The sequence below is a fragment of the Phocoena sinus genome, chromosome 17 (genome assembly GCF_008692025.1).
Source record: "Phocoena sinus isolate mPhoSin1 chromosome 17, mPhoSin1.pri, whole genome shotgun sequence".
Taxonomy (NCBI): Eukaryota; Metazoa; Chordata; class Mammalia; order Artiodactyla; family Phocoenidae; genus Phocoena; species Phocoena sinus.
The window spans coordinates 58247343-58265496 of NC_045779.1; positions in this window are offsets into that span (position 1 = coordinate 58247343).

The window sequence follows — 18154 nt, forward strand, 5'->3', positions numbered from 1 at the left end:
CTTACTTCGCATTTGTTTTGGTTTTATTTCCATTACTCTAGGAGGTAGGAAAACAAGGATCTTGCTGTGATTTATGTCACAGAGTGTTCTGCCTATGTTCCCCCCTAAGAGTTTTATAATCTCTGGCCTTACATTTAGGTCTTTAATCCATTTTGAGTTTACTTTTGTGTATGGTGTTAGGGAGTGTTCTAATTTCATTCTTTTACATGTAGCTGTCCAGTTTTCCCAGCACCACTTATTGAGGAGGCTGTCTTTTCTCCATTGTGTATTCTTGCCTCCTTCATCAAAGATAAGGTAACCATACGTGTGTGGGTTAACCTCTGGGATTTCTATCCTGTTCCATTGATCTACATTTCTGTTCTTGTGCCAGTATCATACTGTCTTGATTACTGTAGCTTTGTAGTAGAGTCTGAAGTCAGGGAGGCTGATTTCCCCAGCTCTGTTTATCTTTCTCAAGATTGCTTTGGCTATTCGGGGTCTTTTCTGTTTCCATACAAATCGTGAAATTTTTTGTTCTAGTTCTGTGAAAAATGCCAGTGGTAGTTTGATAGGGATTGCATTGAATCTGTAGATTGCTTTGGGTAGTATAGTCATTTTCACTATGTTGATTCTTCCAATCTAAGAACATGGTATATCTCTCCATCTGTTTGTATCGTCTTTAATTTCTTTCATCGGTGTCTTATATTTCTCTGCATACAGGTCTTTTGTCTCCTTAGGTAGGTTTATTCCTAGGTATTTTATTTTTTGTTGCAATGGTAAATAGGAGTGTTTCCTTAATTTCTCTTTCAGATTTTTCATCATTACTGTATAGGCATGCAAGAGATTTCTGTGCATTAATTTTGTATCCTGCTACTTTACCAAATTCATTAATTAGCTCTGGTAGTTTTCTGGTAGCATCTTTAGGATTCTCTATGTATAGTATCATTTCACCTGCAAACAGTGAGAGTTTTACTTCTTTTCTGATTTGGATTCCTTTTATTTCTTTTCCTCCTCTGATTGCTGTCATTAAACTTCCAAAACTATGTTGACAAATAGTGGTGAGAGTGGGCAACCTTATCTTTTTCCTGATCTTAGAGGAAATGGTTTCAGTTGTTCACCATTGCGAACAATGTTGGATGTGGGTTTGTCATACATGGCCTTTATTATGTTGAAGTAAGTTCCCTCTATGCCTACTTTCTGGAGGGTTTTTATCATAAATCGGTGTTGAATTTTGTCAAAAGCTTTTTCTGCATCTATTGAGAAGATCATATGGTTTTTATCCTTCAGTTTGTTACTATGGTGTATCACATTGATTGATTTGCATATACTGAAGAATCCTTGCATTCCTGGGATAAACCACAGTTGATTATGGGGTATGGTCCTCTTAATGTGCTGTTGGATTCTGTTTGCTAGTATTTTGTTGAAGACTTTTGCATCTATGTTCACCTGTGATATTGCCCTATAGTTTTCTTTTTTTGTGACATCTTTGTCTGGTTTTGGTATCAGGGTGATGGTGGCCTTTTAGAATGAGTTCGGGAGTGTTCCTCCCTCTGACATATTTTGGAAGTGTTTGAGAAGGGTAGGTGTTAGCTCTTCACTAAATGTTTGATAGAATTCGCCTGTGAAGCCATCTGGTCCTGGGCTTTTGTTTGTTGGAAGATTTTTCATCACAGTTTCAATTTCAGTGCGTGTGACTGGTCTGCTTATATTTTCTATTTCTTCCTGGTTCAGTCTTGGAAGGTTTTGCTTCTAAGGATTTGTCCATTTCTTCCAGGTTGTTCATTTTTTTTTTTTTTTTCAGGTTGTTCATTTTATTGGCATATAGCTGCTTGCAGTAATCTCTCATGATCATTTGTATTTCTGCAGTGTCAGTTTTTACTTATTTTTCATTTCTAATTCTATTCATTTGAGTCTTCTCCCTTTTTTTTTTGATGAGTCTGGCTAATGGTTTATCAATTTTGTTTATCTCCTCAAACAACCAGATTTTAGTTTTATTGATCTTTGCTATCATTTCCTTCCTTTCTTTTTCATTTATTTCTGGTCTGATCTTTATGATTTCTTTCCTTCTGCTAACTTTGGGTTTTGTTTGTTCTTCTTTCTCTAATTGCTTTAGGTATAAGGTTAGGTTGTTTATTTGAGATTTTTCGTGGTTTTTTTGGTTTCTTTTTTTTTTGCAGTACGCGGGCCTCTCACTGTTGTGGCCTCTCCCGCTGCAGAGCACAGGCTCCAGACGCGCAGGCTCAGCAGCCATGGCTCACGGGCCCAGCCGCTCCACGGCATGTGGGATCTTCCCGGACGGGGGCACGAACCCGTGTGCCCTGCATCGGCAGGCAGACTCTCAACCACTGCGCCACCAGGGAGGCCCCTCGTGCTTCTTGAGGGAGGATTGTATTGCTATAAACTTCCCTCTTAGAACTGCTTTTGCTGCATCCCCTAGGTTTTGGGTTGTCATGTTTTCATTGTCATTTGTTTGTACATATTTTTTGATTTCCCCTTTGATTTCTCCAGTGATCTCTCGGTTATTTAGTAGTGTATTATTTAGCCTCCATGTGTTTTTATTTTTTACAGTTTTTTTCCTGTACTTGATATCTCATCTTATAGTATTGTGGCCAGAAAAGATATTTGATATAATTTCAATTTTCTGAAATTTACCAAGGCTTGATTTGTGACCCAAATCTATCCTGGAGAATGTTCCATGAGCACTTGAGTAAAAAGTGTATTTCATTGTTTTTGGATGGAATGTCCTATAAATATCAATTAAGTCCATCTTGTTTAATGTGTCATTTAAAGCTTGTGTTTCCTTATTTCTTTTCATTTTGGATGATCTGTCCATTGGTGAAAGTGAGGTGGTAAGGTCCCCTACTATGACTGTGTTACTGTCAATTTCCCCTTTTATGGCTCTTAGCATTTGCCTTATGTACTGAGATGCTACTATGTTTACAATTGTTTACAATTGTTATATCTTCTTGGATTGATCCCTTCATCATTATGTAGTGTCCTTCTTTGTCTCTTGTAATAGTCTTTATTTTAAAGTCTATTTTGTCTGATATGAGAATTGCTACTCCAGCTTCTTTTGATTTCCATTTGCATGGAATATCTTTTTCCATCCCCTCACTTTCAGTCTGTATGTGTCCCTAACTCTGAAGTGGGTCTCTTGTAGACTGCATATACATGGGTTTTGTTTTAGTATCCATTCAGCCAGTCTATGTCTTTTGGTTGGAGCATTTAATCCACTTACATTTAAGGTAATTATTGATATGTATGTTCCTATTATCAATTTCTTAATTCTTTTGGGTTTGTTATTGTAGGTCTTTTCCTTCTCTTGTTTTTCCTTCCTAGAGAAGTTCCTTTAGCGTGTGTTGTAAAGCTGGTTTGGTGGTGCTGAATTCTCTTAGCTTTTGCTTTCTGTAAAGGTTTTAATTTCTCCGTTGAATCTGAATGAGATCCTTGCTGGGTAGAGTCATCTTGGTTGTAGTTTTTTCCCTTTCATCACTTTAAATATGTCCTGCCACACCCTTCTGGCTTGCAGAGTTTCTGCTAGAAATCTGCTGTTAACCTTATGGAGATCCCCTTGTATGTTATTTGCTGCCTTTCCCTTGCTGCTTTTAATATTTTTTGTTTGTATTTAATTTTTGATAGTTTCATTAATACGTGTCTTGGCATGTTTCTCCTTGGATTTAATCTGTATGGGACTCTCTGCTCTTCTTGGACTTGATTAACTATTTCCTTTCCTACATTAGGGAAGTTTTCAACTATAAGCTTTTCAAATATTTTCTCAGTCCCTTTCTTTTCCTTTTCTTCAGGACCCCTATAATTCACATGTTGGCAAGTTTAACGTTGTCCCAGAGGTCTTGAGACTGTCTTCAATTCTTTTCATTCTTTTTTCTTTATTCTGCTCTGTAGTAATTATTTCCACTATTTTTTCCTCCATGTCCCTTACCCGTTCTTCTGCCGCAGTTATTCTGCTATCGATTCCTTCTAGAGAATTTTAAGTTTCATTTATTGTGTTGTTCATCATTGTTTGTTTGCTCTTTAGTTCTTCTAGGTCCTTGTTGAATGTTTCTTGTATTTTCTCCATTCTATTTCCAAGAGTTTGGTTCATCTTTACTATCATTACTCTGAATTCTTTTTCAAGTAGACTGCCTATGCCTATTTCCTCTTCATTTGTTTTGTCTGGTGGGTTTTTACTTTGCTCCTTCATCTGCTGTGTATTTCTCTGTCTTCTCATTTTGCTTAACTTACTGCATTTGGGGTCTGCTTTTCACAGGCTGCAAGTTCCTAGTTCCTGTTGTTTTAGTTGTCTGCCCCCAGTGGGTAAGGTTGGTTCAGTGGGTTGTGTAGGCTTCCCGGTAGAGGGGACTGTTGCCTGTTCTGGTGGATGAGGCTGGATCTTGTCTTTCTGGTGGGCAGGACTGTGTCCGGTGGTGTGTTTTGGGATGTCTGTGAACTTATTATGATTTTAGGCAGCCTCTCTGCTAATGAGCGGGGTTGTGTTCCTGTCTTGCTAGTTGTTTGGCATGGGGTGTCCAGCACTGGAGCTTGCTGGTTGTTGAGTGGAGCTGGGTCTTAGCATTGAGATGGAGATCTCTGGGAGAGGTTTTGCTGATTGATATTATGAGGGGCCAGGAGGTCTCTGTTGGACCAGCGTCCTGAACTCTGCTCTCCCGCCTAAGAGGCTTAGGCCTGACACCCAGCCGGAGAACCAAGACCCTGTCACCCACATGGCTCAGAAGAAAAGAGAGAAAAAGAAAGAAAGAAAAAGAAAGAAAAATAAATTATTAAAGAAAAATATTTAAAAATAAAAAAAAATTTAATTCCAATACAAAAAGAAAGAAAGAAAGAAAGGAGCAACCCAAACAATAAACAAATCCACAAATGATAACAAGGGCTAAAAACTACACTAAAAACAAACAAAAAAACAGAGAGAGAGAATCCTAGGACAAATGGTAAAAGCAAAGCTTCACAGACAAAATCACACAAAGAAGCATACACACACATACACTCACAAAAAGAGAAAAAGGAAAAGATATATATATATATACACACACACACACACATATATATATATGAAGGAAGAGAGCAACCAAATCAACAAACAAATCTACCGATGATAATAAGCTCTAAATACGAAACTAAGATAAACATAAAACTAGAAACAAATTAGATACAGAATGCAAACCCCAAGTCTACAGTTGCTCCCAAAGTCCACCGCCTCAATTTTGGGGTGATTCATTGCCTATTCAGGTATTCCACAGATGCAGGGTACATCAAGTTGATTGTGGGCATTTAATCCGCTGTTCTTGAGGCTGCACGGAGAGATATCCTTTTCTCTTCCTTGTTTGCACAGCTCCTGGGGTTCAGCTTTGGGTTTGGCCCCGCCTCTGCCTGTAGCTCACCCCCTAGCGTGTGTTGCCCACCCAGAGAGGATGGGGTTAAAGTATCAGCTGATTAACGGGCTCTGGCTCACTCAGGCTTGGGGGAGGGAGGGGAACGGAATGCAGGGCAAGCCTGTGGCGGCAGAGGCCAGTGTGACGTTGCAACAGCCTGAGGTGTGCCGTGTGTTCTCCCGGGGAAGTTGTCCCTGGATCACGGGACCCTGGCAGTGGCGGGCTGCACAGGCTCCTGGGAGGGGAGGTGTGCATAGTGACCTGTGCTTGCACACAGGCTTCTTGGTGGCTGCACCAGCAGCCTTAGCATTTCATGCCTGTCTCTGGTGTCCACGCTGATAGCCACAGCTCGTGTCCATCTCTGGAGCTCATTTAGGCAGTGCTCTGAATCCCCTCTCCTTGCGCACCCCGCAACAATGGTCTCTTGCCTCTTAGGCAGTTCCAGACTTTTTCCCAGACTCCCTCCTGGCTAGCTGTGGTGCACTAGCCCCCTTCAGTCTGTGTTCATGCAGCCAACCCCAGTCCTCTCCCTGGGTTCTGAGCTCCGAAGCCGGAGCCTCATCTCCCAGCCCCCGCCTGTCCCGGTGGGTGAGCAGACAAGCCTCTCGGGCTGGTAAGTGCTGGTCGGCACCGATCCTCTGTGCGGGAATCTCTCCACTTTGCCCTCTGCACCCCTGTTGCTGCGCTCTCCTCTGTGGCTCCGATGCTTCCCCCCTCCCACCCCTCACCTCCACCAGTGAAGGGGCTTCCTAGTGTGTGGAAACTTTTCCCCCTTCACAGCTCACTCCCCGAGGTGCAGGTCCCATCCCTATTCCTTTTTCTTTTTTCTTTTGCCCTACCCAGGTACGTGGGGAGTTTCTTGCCTTTTGGGAAGTCTGAGGTCTTCTGCCAATTTTCAGGAGGTGTTCTGTAGGAGTTATTCCACATGTAGATGTATTTTTGATGTATCTGTGGGAGGAAGGTGATCTCCGCATCTTACTCCTCCGCCATCTTGAAGGTCCTCTCACTAAGCACATTTTTATTGTTATCATTAACAGCTAACATTTATCAAGTACTTTCAATGGCCACATGCTGCGTTAAGGCCTTTATGTGCATTTGTTCAATTTATCCTCATCACCTAATAGGTAGATGCTATGTTTACTCTGTTCCTTTAATACATGATGGAATTGAAAATTCAAAAGGATAAGTCCTCAGCAAAGGAAACCATCAACAAAATGAAGACAACCCACAGAATGGGAGAAAATATTGCAAATGATGTGACTGACAAGGGATTAATCTCCAAAATATACAAACAGTTCATGTAGCTCTATGTCAAAAAAACAAACAACCCAATCAAAAATTGGGCAGATCTAAATAGACAGTTCTCCAAACAAGACATACAGATGGCCAAAAAGAACATGAAAAGATGCTCAACATCTCTAATTATCAGAGAAATGTAAATAAAACTACAGTGAGATATCACCTCACACTGTTCATAATGGCCATCATCAAAAAATCTACAAACAATAAATGGAGAGGGTGTAGAGAAAAAGGAACCCTCCTACACTGTTGGTGGGAATGTAAGTTGGTACAGCCACTATGGAGAACAACATGGAGGTTCCTTAAAAAACTAAAAATAGAACTACCATATGACCCAGCAATCTCACTCCTGGGCATATATCTGTAGAAAACCATAATCTGAAAGCATATATGCACCCCAATGTTCACTGCAGCACTGTTTATAATAGCCAAGACATGGAAGCCACCTAAATGTCCATCAACTGAGGAATGGGTAAAGAAGATATGGTACATATATACAATGGAATATTACTCAGCCATAAAAAATGAAATAATATCATTTGCAGCAGCATGGATGGACCTAGAGATTATCATACTAAATGAAATAAATCAGACAAAGACAAATATCATATGATATCATTCATATGTGGAATCTAATTTTTTAAAAAGATACAAATGAACTTATTTACAAAACTGGAGCAGACTTATAGATATCGAAAACAAACTTATGGTTACGAAAGGGGAAACGTGGAGGGGAGGGATAAATCAGGAGTTTGGGATGAACGCAGGCACACTAATATTATGTGATAGATAACCAACAAGGACCTACTTTATAGCACAGGAACTCTACCCAGTATTCTGTGATAACCTATGTGAGAAAAGAATCTAAAAAAGAATGAATATATGTATATGCATAACTGAATCACTTTGCTGTACACCTACCTGAAACTAACACAACATTGTAAATCAGCTATACTCCAATAAAATTAAAATATTTTTAAAAACCCAAAAGGTTAAGTCCTATATTCAAGTTCATAGAGCTAATGAGTGGCAGTTTACACTGGAATTCCGGCCCTCTTGAGTCTGAACGAAATATCTCCCACAACAATAACATTCCCTTTTATGATTTGATGTTTACTCAACAGTCCCATGATCTGTTCTCCAAGTTTATCATCAGTTGGACAAGGGTTGTCTCTGAATGTGAACCCCAGTATTCCAGTCACTACATAGGCATTAAAATTTCAAAGTATGTTATCTATTTATCAGGACAAACTGCATTTCTGCTGTATGAAACTGAGCACCAGCAGCTAGACTGGGGTTTCAGCTAGATTATGAGGCTTAGGGTAACTTTCCATTGACGACTTCTATGGGATTTCAAAGGCAATCATGAAGCACATGGTCTAGAGCCCATTTGTAAACCAAGTCAAAGGAAGAATTGAGGAAGAAACCAATAAAGAAAGCTAAAAGGACAAATTTCAAGCAAGAAATGTCAAAGGTGGTATGAATGGATTTAAAAAGTAAGGGACAGAAGAGCACGCTGACCCTCTTAGCATGCAACTCAGTCTTGTAATTCATTCCTAGGGCCAAAGACAACGATGTCACCTGTCAACGGACAACACTTTTCCAGAGGAAGGAATAAATGAAGAGCTGGCACCACACTTCTGAAAGGCTTCTATTCTTTGTTAAGCTTCTGAATTTTTGTCTGTATATCTGGGTAATATTATCATTGGTATAATTGCTCAATATTTTGTCATGTTTAGATAGAAGAGCATGTAGCAGAGGATAAAGTCTGTTCTGCATTCTGTGCAGTACGCTGGTGATACTGGCCGTAGTTCACTGATGCTTTAATGTCCTCATGGTCTCTAAGTGATCTGGTAATTCCAGCCACACATAGGTATTAGGCAGAAAACAATTACTTATTTTGTTTATTTAATGGCTTTCTTTCATCCAGCAAATATGTCTGGAGTGTCTCTTATGTGCCTGGTACAATTGAAGAACAAGGGACATAATGGTGACTCAAATAGACATAATGCCTGTCCTCAAGGTGTTTGTATTCTAGTGAGGAAATCAAACAATAAGCTTATCAGTACGTACAAAATAGCCGAAGCCCGTGCTGGGTCTATGAAGGACAAGATCGAGGTAGTGGAGGGTAACAGAGAAGAGAGGTGGCGTGTGCTTCTTTAGATGATGTAATCAGGGACTCTCTCTGGGAGATGGCACTTGAGCTGATCCTTGAAGGATAAGAAGGAGTACACCATGCAAAGAGACAGGGAGAGAAAGTTCCTGACAGAGGTAAATAGTAGAACAAGACTCTGGAGTTGTAGCAAGTTTGGTGTTCAAAGGACAAATACTTAGGCTTGATTAGGGAAGGCTGTGATGACCATGAGGCTCCTTAGGGGCTTTCACCATGAGAGACAGGAAGTGCTTCTCAGAATTTCCAGAAGGTGAGGAGACTTCGATCAGTAGCATTCTAGGCAGCTATACTCTTGGGAGCTAAAGATGAAGCATTTACAGATGACTGCTGAGCTAATCTCTGCTTTCCTACTTGAAGGTCAAAATGCTCATTCTCGTATTTTCTGTCTGATGTGCGCAGAAAAAGTAACGGTGGTCGAGATGGCCTCGGGAGGAAACGAGAGGCAAGATCTTTGCCCCAGCTCTCTACCAGATACTAGGTGTATCATCTGGGACAATCTGCTTAACTTAGACCCCTTTTCATTTTCTTCTTCTTCCTATTTATTCCAGAGTCCTCTGTTTCCTGTCTCACCTTCTCTTGACCTCATTTATGACTCCAACTATGATTATAGCATATAGTTCTTATGGGTTTTAACTCACTGGAAATATCTTACCTTACGCACATACCACCCATTTTTTATTTTTCACTTGCTGTCCCAAGTCTTCTCTGACATGTTATAGTGGCATGGTGTATTAGAGGAAATGTGCTCTGCGCCCATGTAAAGCCTGAAAGTGAAGGAAAATTAATGCCCCAAGGGCATTCCTCAACTAACAGTGAAGGAACCTGAGACTGTTAAACCCCTCAGTTCTCCTAAACGTTCCATGCTTATAGATAGAACTCCCCCCTTATTAGAGAAGAGCAACTTCCCATTGCCTAGAAACCTTGAGGAAGATACTGCTTTTTCTCCTCGAGATCCACTACCACTCAACTTTTTTGGCCAGGACCAATAACTTGGATCTTGTCTCAGCACAGTGTGAACAAAGATTCAGGATATACTGTTCTGGAAAAGAGACCTGGAATCAGTTCTAACCCACTGTTAGATTCCTTGAGGTTGTTCAGAATGATGGTGCACAGTAAACGAGGTGGAGATGCCAGAAATGCCTAGGTAGAAAATTGAAGAAGGAGCCAAAGGCTAAGGGACGTGAGCATGTTAGAGTAGAGTTATTATGTGAGACCAGAAAACCCCACTGACTCTTCACTGGAAGGACCCATAGATACTCCTTTACTAGGGCCATAATGAAGGATCCAGTGAAGGGTGGATTTTAGAAGCTCAGTGGAGACTTCCATCTGTTGGTATAATAGTAGAATGTGCCATCTTGGTACTGAACTGCTTTGTATCAGCAGAAATGATCTCAGGATACCAAAAGCAAAGGGGCAGCAATTAACCTTCAGAGGCAAAGTAGATGTGACTATCATTATGGGAAGGGCCAGGACAGCAATCAAGGTGCCTTGACCTAAAGGGTTCTATGGTAATAGCTTACAGATTAGAAGGTTCCAACGGACAAGATAGATGGACAGCCGACAAAGGTGTTATTCAACTTGAATGAATGTAAGCCCCTTTGCCCCCACAAAAAATCAAGATGCAATGCAATGAAAAAAATGTAGTCCTTCACCCAAATTCCAGGTCTAAATTAGTTCACAGACCCAGAGGTTATTAACTGAAAGCTTGTTTCTCTTGAGGAAGGATGTTATAATACCATGATATGTATACACAATAAATATTCTCCAAAACTGACTTACTAGAGTAACTCTGCAAGAGGAAAATGGACTAGCTAGACCTTTCAAGAATAGTTGAATACAGGGTCTGAGCTGACACTGTTAGAAAGAATCCAAAATACCATCCAGGAACTCCAGATAGATACTGATGGAGGTAAGGTGATAAACAGAGTTCCAATCCACTTCCATCCCACAGAGCGTTCACTGAGTCCAGAGATCCATTTTCCAATTCCCAACTGTAAAATTGGGGTAGATATACTTATTAGCTGGCAGAACACTAATTATTCCTTGACCTATGGAGTATGAATCAAAACTGTAGGAAAGTCCTGAGATTGCCTATACCCCCTTGCCAAGAAACTTAAGCATAAGTAATACTGCATTCCAGGAGGAAATCTGAATATTAGTTCTATCACCAGACTTAAAGGATGTAAGGGTGACGGTCCCTACATATCCTTATGAAATTCATCTGTATAGACCCTGAAAAAATAAAGCCTATGAGTTGTGCTGGAAGACAGTGGACTCATAAATTTAACCAAGTGTTATAGTCATCCTAACTCATCTGGTGCAATGGATGTAAAATCTTTATGAAACAGACAACAGTGACTTTGGTACTGGGTATGAGGTTACTGATCTTATAAATGTGTTCTCTAATTCTATCAGGAGGGACGATCAAAGGCAGTTTCCTTTTATGTGGGAAGGACAACATTATACATTCACTTTCTTTTCCCAGGGCTCTCTTAAATCTCCTGCTCTCTGTCACAACGTAGTCAGCAGGAACCTTGATCATACTGACTTTGCTCAAGAATCATACTAGCACACAATATTGATCATATCATGCAAACAAGACTTGGTGAACAGGACGTAGTAAGTACTCTGCATCCCTAGCAAGACAGATACGTGTCAGAGGGTTGGAGATGAACCTCACGAAGAATTAGCTGCCTACTATATCAGTGATGTTTTTTAGGGGTCCAGTGGTCTAAGACATGCTGAGACATCCCCTCTAAGGATGAGGACAATTTTTGTACTTTATACCTTCTACCACTAAGAAGGAGGTACAGCATTTAGTGTGCCTCTTAGGATTTTGGATTTCTGAATGCATTTGGGAATACTTCTCCAATGCATTTATCTGGTGACTTGAAAGACTGATCACTTTGAACAGAGCCCAGAGCAAGAGAAAACTCTGTAATGGGTCTAAGCTGTGGTGCTGCATGCCCTGTTACTTGAACGGTAAAACCTGGCAGAGCCAATGGTTCTAGAACTATTTGTGATAGATAAGGATGCTGTCTGGAACCTCAGTCAAAACCCCAATAGGTAAGACACGACACAGACTCCTTCCACAGCAGAGAACTACTTACCATTGGAAAAGCGCCCCCTGGAGTGCTTCTGAGTCCTAGTAAAGACTGAGCTAACAATAGTTATCAGGTCAGTGAAGCTGTCAGACATAAGCTGGATGTTATCATATCCTCCACATCCTAATACTGAGGGGGCACAGCAGCGAGCTACTAGACACTGAACAGCAGAAATTGTATATTCACGATCAAGCCCAAAGAGGTCTAGAGATACACGTACGTTACATGAAGATGTCTCTTAACAGAATAGTCATGCATCTCCCGCAGTTTACATGTAAGACCTCACATCATGGGGGTTTCCTATGACTAAATGATGGAGGCAGAAAAGAACTGGAACCTGGTTCACGGTGTCTTTATTCTCCCACTGTGTTGGTTTGAATCGAAAATAGACTGTTACGTCAGCACAGCCCCATTCAGGCATGGATCTAAAGGACAGTTGTGAGGTAAATCCTCCAAATGGACAGAGGTGTGTAGCAGTACACTGGAGCCTTCACTTCGTATGAATTTAGAAGTGACCCAAAATAAGTACATACACAGATCTTTGAGTAGTGGTGAAAGGCTTGCCTACTTGGTCAGAGACCTGGAGGAAGCAAGGTTAGATCAGAGACCAGGGGACCTGAGAAAGAAACATATAGATGCACCAATGGAAGTGGGCAGAAACTATGAAGACCTTGTTATTCCATGTTAATGTCCACCAGAGACCCTCCATTGCAGGGGAAGTGCTTAACTGGGCAGAGAAGACGATGCGTCATCCAGTGGTAGTCAGCCAGCCTCTCTCCTTGGTTACCCCTGCGATTGTGCAAGGGGCCCCTGAACTGAGCAGCCATGTTGGCAGAGATAGAGGCCATGCATGGGCCCAAAGCTTGGGGCTCCTCTGATCTAGGCTGACCTAGCTTTTGAAACTGCTGAATGCCTGAACTGCCATCAAAAGACCAACACTTCATCCCTTGATGTGGCACCATCTCCCCCAAATATCTACCAGTCACTTTGCAGAATCTGATTGCATCAGACCTCTTTCATCATCGAGGGGGTATCATCTCATCCTTAAATGAATTGACACCTATTCCAGATAGGTCTTACTTAGCCTTCCCTGCCTGCTGTGCTTCCCCCAGTACCACCATCCAAGAGCTTGCAGAATGCCTATTTATAGGCATGGCATCCCATACAGCTTTCTCTGTTAAAGAAGATACAGCACAGAAGTTACAACAGTGGGCCACTGACCATAAGATCTGCGAAATCTTACCATATTCCATATCACTCAGGAGCAACCAGACTAATATAATGATGGGAAGACCTAGTAAGTTACCAGCTTGGGGACAATACTTTGTTTTAAACTGACGGCTGATATATCCTTGCTCTTCACAACTGAAAATACCACCACTAGTAACATTGCTTACACGTGGGGTCAATGTTTTTTAACCATGAGGAGGTGCCACGGCTTGGCAGACTTTGAAGTACTTTGAGGGTATTTAATGAGTATTAAACAATCCACAAGGGCAGTGACTTTATCTGTTTTCTGTCGACTTTATCTATTCGCTGCTGAACCCCTAGTGTCTAAAAGAGCGTCTGGCAATTAGAAGATGCTTGAAACAATACTGCAGATGCAATGTATACAGGACATTTAATATATTCAATCCTTTATAAAAAGGTTATCGCTGTTGTCGTTGGTCATGCATACTGTGCCCCACATATGAAGACTTCCTCAGTCAGACTGTCACTGTCCTAACCTTGGCTGTCACCTCAAGCCTCCTCACTCATACTTCTGTTCAGGGTGAATTAGCCTAGGCAGGATGGCTGGTCTTGCATCTGCTGCTGCTCTTCCCAGTATCTCACAGCAGCACTAATAAGTATGCAACTGGGCTTTAACATGTCATGATGGGGCCTCCACCACCCCACCCTGCTTGTAGCCTTAGCACTTCGGTTCAGCATTCAGCCCTTGCTTGGGCATCCTGCTGTGATCCAACCTCGAGAAAATCCTCAACAGGCATGAACACCATAATTATGCAGACTTAGACTTCTCCCTTCTGAGATAATGACAGAAAGAAACCGTGTTCCTCAAGCAAATCAGATTGTACAGTTTTGGGGAAGGGTATCTCAGTAGACATAAAGGATCTAAGACCTATTCTGGTTTTATGCCCCAAATCAGTGATACAGAATCTTTGACTTACCAGAGAGAAGCCTCTGTCAGAATCCTTATGGGAAATTTGTTTAAGCAACTCCTACCCTCATAAACAGGAACCCTTCCGGCAATTTGTCCTGTAAGGAGAACAGAAAAAAGTGTTGATATAGCGTCATCAGGACCTATATCCTGGGCTGCATCAAGAAAAGGAGTAACTGAAACCATTCCTGATCTGTGGCCCGAATGGGTTTTCAGTTTTCTCATTCCATCTTATACAGAAGTTCTGAGTTCAGAAGATATCAGGAAAATAAATCTAAAGAATAAAGTATTGAAGGAATAGTGAAGTGATTCTAGAAACCAGGGACAAAGGGAAAATCACTTCCTCAGCTTGTTTGGGTTTGAGGGCCAGGATTCAACTCATAAACATCTTTGAGTAACGAGCCTTATGACTCTCCCTCTAGTCTAGCTCTGTCCCCCGTACTTTGAGATCCTCAGTTAACTTGCAGCCCAGTCTGGGAAATTAGCGATGTCACAGACAAGGTGAGGTGAGATGCAAGTTAAGCCACTGATAAATCTTTCGTGGGACGGAGAGAAGCCAGATTTCAGTAGCACCAGTGTCACCAGGATACGGAATGGTGTGAGTGAGAGCATCTCAGACACTGAGAACTGAGAAGATTCCATTTTCAGTGCCCATCTGACCGGTTGCATGCAGGAATGGAGATCCCGGAGGTGAATGATACCTGGGAGAGGTGAACAGCTGTTAGACCCAGGTTTGTCCGTGTAGATGTATCATTATCAGGTAGAAATATGAGGGGAATAGAGTTCAGCTTTGGGAAAGAAGGCTTCCAAGAACCAGGCAAGATGCTGGCTGGAATTCAGAGAACTATCCTGAGCTGAACTGTGTACTAAACAAGAAAACTAAGAAGAAACCATGAAAGATAAAATAAAGAACCCATGACTAGGAACCATAAAATAGAGAAAGAGTATAAGGCTCTCCAGGTGCTCAGAGCTCATTCCTGGTACACACGGTCCGGAGTCAGGTTGGCATCAAGGTGACTCTGAGGGCATGTGACACCCAATCATTGCTCAGACACTGGATTTGTGGTCTGAGAAATGAGACTTAGTGCCCAGGGCCACTGTGTAGGGGGAGAGAGGGCAAGGCTGCCCAGATACCTCTTGCCCTCATCAGGAATATCTCAGGGTCTGAGATAAACCTGGGTTCAGCAAAAGGGGCTTAGTAGCTCTTACCTTTTGAGGATACACTATGTATCAGGTACTGGACTAAATATATCTATTATCTCATTTTTTCCAGGAAATACAAGTGGGAAGCTGTAGAAGACTATGGCATTTCTGGTAATCAAGATTTGGAAAGTTACCTACTAAGAAGCTATAGTATGTTTAAGGTACTACTAGAGTAGGATAAGTTCACCTAATTAAGAGAACGGAAATTTTGTTTGTGCAACCACATAGACAGTTATTGTATAGAGCATATATTTTTCTGAATCTAACAGAATAGAGAACAATGGCATCAAGACGTATAACAAGGTCCTTTACAAGAACAAACCTGTCATGTGTAGTTGTGTGTTACTTCATGTGTCTACTCTATCCGAATGAGCGATAAAACTATCCTGGAGAATAATTTCTTCTCTGATCATGGTATTTCTCTGGGACCTCGTTTTGCTCTCAGACATGTTACTTGTGATTTTCAGTTAAACTTGACACATTGGCTTTGCTAGTACTTTGAATCTACTAAATTTTTTCATGTCCCCTTTTCTGTGTGTCCTTCATGTTTTTACCCTCTATAGTACAAAAAAAGACTATTTTCAAGAAAAAAGGGGGCATGCAATCCTTGGAGATGGATCTCCACAGTTTTATAGAGTGAATCACCTTCCATGGCAATAGCCTCATATTCGTGCCATGGATTATGCCAGAGATGGTTCAACCAAATGAGAATGCTGGTATTACCTTGAAAATATAAGTGCATCGCATCCATCTTCCACTGGGTTCGATATTCTGCTTTGGGATTTTATTGGTGTGGTTTTGATGTCAAAGGAGAAAAGAACGTCTCCTGAGAAAGAGCAGAGACCAGACTCCTCAATACCATTTTTTCATTACAGCTGTGGTCAGGCTGGGAGAATGAGATGCAATCTGGTAGTTTAGATGGTGAGGGGTCCCTCTCCGACTAAGTACATGCATCTTCTTTTTTTTTTTTTTTTGCGGTACGCGGGCCTCTCACTGACGTGGCCTCTCCCATTGTGGAGCACAGGCTCCAGACACGCAGGCTCAGCGGCCATGGCTCACGGGCCCAGCTGCTCCGCGGCACGTGGGATCTTCCTGGACTGGGGTACGAACCCGTGTCCCCTGCATCGGCAGGCGGACTCTCAACCACTGCGCCAGCAGGGAAGCCCCTACATGTATCTTCTTGATGGGCCCTGGTGTAAGCTTCCACTCTCACTCTCTGAGCCAAACATTGCTAAGATTCTCTCTTTTTGGTATCCTGACAAAGGAATATATGTGGTGTATAGCCTGCAAACTAGGATTCTGCTGCTGAAATGTGAGATCTAAATATCCTAAAGTATGTCCCCAGTGATCTACATGGCTAAATCTCTAAAAGAGGAGAGTATTACTCTGAGCACATATATTTAGTATTCTCTGACAATTAGTGCAATTTTTCAGAGCATATCCCTCAAATTTTTTCCCTAGAAGATAAATGCTTGATTCTAGGCCATCTACATGTGTCCTTGGATGGGGAGGGCAGAGGCAGGAATGCCAACGTAAGTGTAGATTATACCCTTTCTGTTATTTTATTAGGAGCATGTATTATTGAATGATACTGCCTTTACTCTTGATTCATGTTTCTATGAAGAGAGACATCAATCAGTGTCACATTCTTGACTTCCTCTACATCCTCATTGACTTTTCTTCATGGGAGAAGGATTCAATTTTCTGAATTATAAATTTAGGAGAAGAAATCGGGCATGTATGACTGAGTCCCCTCCTTTCTCCTTCTCTTCTTTGGACCTACCTGATTTTAGGAACACACACTTTACCCTGTTTTATGTCATTCAATGAGTTTCACGGTAGTAGCCCCAACATTTTGGGTAGAAAGCCTGTGGTTGACCAACACGACCTGACATTGAGTGACTATGCCTGTATTAACAGGGTTAAGTATTAAGAAGCCTTTGTTGCCTTATGCCTAAGCCTCGTTTTCCAAAATCTCCATCAGTAATGAACCAGGCACTTTACTCTCCACCTGCCTTATTCTTTGTCTCTCTCAGTACAGAACTCAGGCAAGAAACAAAATAACATACTCTATCGGGCTGCCTAAAACCCCACCGTATGCCATCAATAATTTTCACATTGTATAGATTTGCCAAGTTCTCTCCTGTAGCAAACCCCCAAACAGCACCATAAATACTGCTTTAAAGGGTGATACAGGTTTCCCCCACCATCCAAAAGTAGCGCATTCCTATGAAACCTTTCATAAGCTGAAATGGTTAAAGCAAAGAAGCAATTACCTTAGGACACATCTTGCTAACAAATGCACAAAATAAATCAAGATAATGCACAGATGCTCACAGACACAGTTCAAAGCTATGGCAGCTTGATGCTGAGATGCTGAGTGTCGTCCCGGGGAAGGAGTTGGCGGGGCAGCTCTCACGGCTCTGAGTGCACACTGCCTCTATAGTGGTTCACACTGAATGCTATTTTCATTTTGCCTTTTTTTCATAAGAATGGAAAACCTCTTTGGATTTCTTTAGATTTGCAAAAACAGGTACTAATGTAGGTCTTTTGTAAGAGTAAAGTGACCTAAAGCGAACTTTTTTTTTAACATCTTTATTGGAGTATAATTGCTTTACAACGTTGTGATGGTTTCTGCTTTATAACAAAGTGAATCAGCTATACGTATACATATATCCCCGTATCCCCTCCCTCTTGTGTCTCCCTCCCACCCTCCCTATCCCACCCCTCTAGGTGGTCACAAAGCACGGAGCTGATGTCCCTGTGCTATGAGGCTGCTTCCCACTAGCTATCTATTTTATATTTGGGAGTGTACAAATGTCAATGCCACTCTCTGACTTCGTCCCAGCTT